The following is a 4593-nucleotide window of genomic DNA, read 5'->3' as shown; positions in this document are numbered from 1 at the left end:
GCCTGTCTACATTTACACGCCTAGCTAGACACCCCACTACATTACGCGCCCCATGTTTCACCGTGGCACTACAAGTAACACAACGCCCTGGCACTGCTCCCCGCTCTGGTAGCACAGTCACACCCTTTAAGAACACCCCACCCATGTCTGCCAGCACACCTGGGCACCCGGCTGCACATCTGCAACGCTGACACCCTCCCCCCCCCCCCGCCCGCTATTCCCCACGATACCCGTCCAAAGTTAGACGCCGCCTCCATCCCCCCTAGTCACCCCGCTGCCTGTCTACATTTACACGCCTAGCTAGACACCCCACTACATTACGCGCCCCATGTTTCACCGTGGCACTACAAGTAACACAACGCCCTGGCACTGCTCCCCGCTCTGATAGCACAGTCACACCCTTTAAGGAACACCCCACCCATGTCTGCCAGCACACCTGGGCACCCGGCTGCACATCTGCAATGCTGACACCCTCCCCCCCCCCCCCGCCCGCTATTCCCCACGATACCCGTCCAAAGTTAGACGCCGCCTCCATCCCCCCTAGTCACCCCGCTGCCTGTCTACATTTACACGCCTAGCTAGACACCCCACTACATTACGCGCCCCATGTTTCACCGTGGCACTACAAGTAACACAACGCCCTGGCACTGCTCCCCGCTCTGATAGCACAGTCACACCCTTTAAGAAACACCCCACTCATGTCTGCCAGCACACCTGGGCACCCAGCTGCACATCTGCAACGCTGACACCCTCCCACCTCCCCCACCCCCCCCCCCCGGCTATCACATTTTACAAACTCACAGTTACAGATTTAACATTTTTTTAAAGTATTCTCTCCTAAACTTTTCCATGATATCACCACTATCACCTTGGCATCATGTCCCAGACTTGCTATTCAGAATTCATTGTAAACTAATCCATTTAAGTTATAGCCAAACAAAGCTATTATTATGAACCTGTCTCTATTCTTTTTTTCCACTCTCATTAGTCTATTCTAAACAGGTTCATTAAATCACCACTATCACCTTGGCGTCAGGTCCAACATTTTTTTCCACCAATCTTTTCAAAATAATCGAATTAAGTTCCATCTAGACAAAGCCATTCTTCTGAACTTATTTCAATTTTTTTTGGCCATTTTTTCCAAACGACTTAACTCATGGAACACATACGTCTCCAGTTACCCTTTTAGCATAGATAAGAAAAAGTCTGATTTTTATTATCCCAAATATATGCGCTGCCCTACTAAATTAAATACCAATTCCAATATAATCCATTTAATATGTTTCCACATTAATATCATTACATATGCCACTACCTGAAACTTTGGTACTACAGGCTCCAGCTTGTCCGTTATTCTCCAAATATACTGAAATGAATCCCAGTCCAAACAACCATGCTTTTGAACTTTTTATGAAGAACTTTGCACCTCCATAAGCTGAACATCACCCCGTATCTCCTCCGACTCCCCCTTCTTGTGCTCCCAGAGATTATAGAGCTCCTATCCCATAGATGACAGAGCCCCTACACCTAACGTCTCTACACCCCGTTAACTTCCAGAAGACCCCCGCTATTAGCGCTACCACCTTCGCTGATTCCACCCTTGGAACTACAGCTCCCAGCAAGTCCTTACCACCACCGCCACAAGCCCCTCTGCCCGTCACCTGAACTGCTTAGCCCCCCTAGTCCCTGCAGTGCACCCCTTCTTCCAACCACTACTCCCTCCATGTCCTCCCAGCGATCCTGGGTTGCCTACACTTAGTCTTCCCGACACCCCGTCTACTTCAACACTATCCCCCGCTAATCGTGCTACCCCAGCTACTGTTTTAATCCTTGTAACTACAGTTTCCATCCCTCAGTTTAGACCCTGCAAGCTTGGCTGTAAAATACATTCCCCACAACACTGCTTTTCACCCCTGCTTGCTGCAGATTACACCATCTTCTACACTACTCCCTCCACTCATTCCTCCACGATATTACCTTGCACCTTGACGTGGTCTCATCCTGACCCCAACCCAAAAACGACATTTTTCCCTACACACAAATTTTTTATTTCATGACTTGAAATATGCACACATCATCCTTAAACCCCACCACCCACAAACAAACACACAATTTACACTCACTGATTGAAATCTGTCTTGAACTAGTCTCTCTTAAATAGGTTCATTAAATCACCACTATCACCTTGGCGTCAGGTCCAACATTTTTTTCCACCAATCTTTTCAAAATAATCAAATTAAGTTCCATCTAGACAAAGCCATTCTTCTGAACTTCTTTCAATTGTTTTTGGCCATTTTTTCCAAACGACTTAACTCATGGAACACATACGTCTCCAGTTACCCTTTTAGCATAGATAAGAAAAAGTCTGATTTTTATTATTCCAAATATATGCGCTGCCCTACTAAATTAAATACCAATTCCAATACAATCAATTATATATGCTTTCACATAAATATCATAACTCGTTTTACCCCCAAAAAAATCTGGTACAGTGCCCAGCTTTTCTTTTAATCGCAGAATATGCCGATATGATTGCCAGGCCAAACAACCATGCTTCTGCCCATTTCTTGAAGAACTTTTCACCAGAGATTACGGACCCCATACACCTAGATATCTCTACACCCTGTCAACTTATAGACGTCTCCCGCTAATAGAGCTACAGCTGTCTCTGATTCTAACAGTGGAACTACAGCTCCCAGCCATCCCTTACAGCCACAAACTACACAAGCCCCTCTGTCCTCACCTGAACTGCTGCGCACACCTTTTTCCAAACACTATCACATCCATGTCCTCCCCGCGATAATGTGTCGCTTACACCTAGCCTCCTCCACACCCTGTCTACTCCCATGCGACCTCCCGCTAATAGCGCTACCCCTGTCGAAAATTCTACCCATGGAACTCCAGCTCCCATCAAGTACTTATCACCACCTACACAATCCCCTCTGTCCTTAATCAGAACTGCTGCTCACCTCTTTTTCCCACCACTACTCCCTACCTTTCATCATCTTGATTATGGTTCCACTCCACCTGTTCGCAACTTCACCACGTCTACCTCCATACTCCAATAGTGCTACCCCTGCTGCTGCTGTCACACGTGTAAATATAGTAAAAAACTAACAATTTCATACATACATGTGCCTCCTATTAAAACAAGCCCGAATAGCCATCCATTCACACTTTGACCGAATATTTTTGAAAGAACAACTTCTGTAGCGCAGCGCAACGCCGTCCTTCCCCTACAAAGATTCTAAAATCGGTTTCTGTTGTCAGTGTATTTGTCCCATAAATATTATTTATATAAACTAAAAAGAATAAACTTTGTTTTTAACCAATGGTAGTAAAATATTTTATATCTAAAAACTGATTAACCATCCCTCTTTTTTTCTTTAAAACGTAGTCATCCAATAGGCAACCACTGTGTCTTAACTCCACCTACTTAAAATGGTTTAAAAGTCTAATTTTAAAGATACCTGCTACCATTATACGGAAAAAGTATTCTGTGGTGTATCCTTATACTATAGAGATTGATTCTACAATGGCAGCTCAACCGTCAATTCGTTTTGTTCCTTCACGGAGAGGAATGCTCTTGAATATAGATGGATATCTACTTGCCAAAAACAAGCAGCGCGGGGACGTGGTCTACTGGCACTGTACTGAGAAGGTTACAGGGCCTTGTTCTTGCTATGCCAAGACAACCATCGTGGCCGGAGAGCATCAACTCAACACACACGGAGAACATAATCATGCTCCTAAACCCGAGAAAACAGATGTGGCTATTGCTAAGGATGCTATAAAGCGACGTGCCCGGGACACCAATGACTCACCATCTCAAATAATTCAATCTGTTACCGGTGATATGCCTTCTACAAGTGCACCCTGTTTGCCTAACCGTGAATCTCTCCGTCAGTTAGTGAAAAGAGCCCGGAGAGAAGATTGTCCTCCAGAACCCACTTCCTTGGATGACATAGATGTCCCAGAACATTTGGCTAATATAGATGACATCAAGTTTTTGGGAAAGGACAGTGCTTTCCACAATGAAAGAACTCTTTTATTTTCAACAGAAGCTAACTTAAAAAAACTCCACGAAGCTTGTTGCTGGGTTATGGATGGCACATTCAAGACTTGCCCCACATTATTTCGTCAGATATATTCAATACATGCCATGGTTGGAACTGATGAAACAACACAACGTTTTGTTCCACTTGTATACGGATTGCTCAGTAGCAAAAGTGAAGATTGCTATACCCGTTTTTTCGAAGATCTTCAGGATTATGCACTTGAGTATGATATACAGTTTGCTCCGCTGTTCATTTTAACAGATTTTGAAAATGCTGCAATCCAAGCCGCAAAAAGAGTTTTTCCTGGCAGTACCCATAAATGTTGTTTATTTCATTTAGGACAAAACATTTGGCGTAAAATCCAGTCCTTTGGACTTGCCACACAATATGGACATGACCATGCTTTTTCAATGAAATTGAGGCACCTTCAAGCACTGGCTTTTCTTCCCTCAGATGAAATTCCACCTGCATTTGAGTCTTTAAAAGCAGAGATGCCCACTAATGCAGCCCCATTAATGAACTATTTTGAGGAGAC

This window comes from Pseudophryne corroboree, chromosome 9, assembly GCF_028390025.1.
Source record: "Pseudophryne corroboree isolate aPseCor3 chromosome 9, aPseCor3.hap2, whole genome shotgun sequence".
NCBI classification, from domain to species: Eukaryota; Metazoa; Chordata; class Amphibia; order Anura; family Myobatrachidae; genus Pseudophryne; species Pseudophryne corroboree.
The sequence above is the reverse complement of the archived record's forward strand: the minus strand, read 5'-3'. Positions refer to the sequence as shown.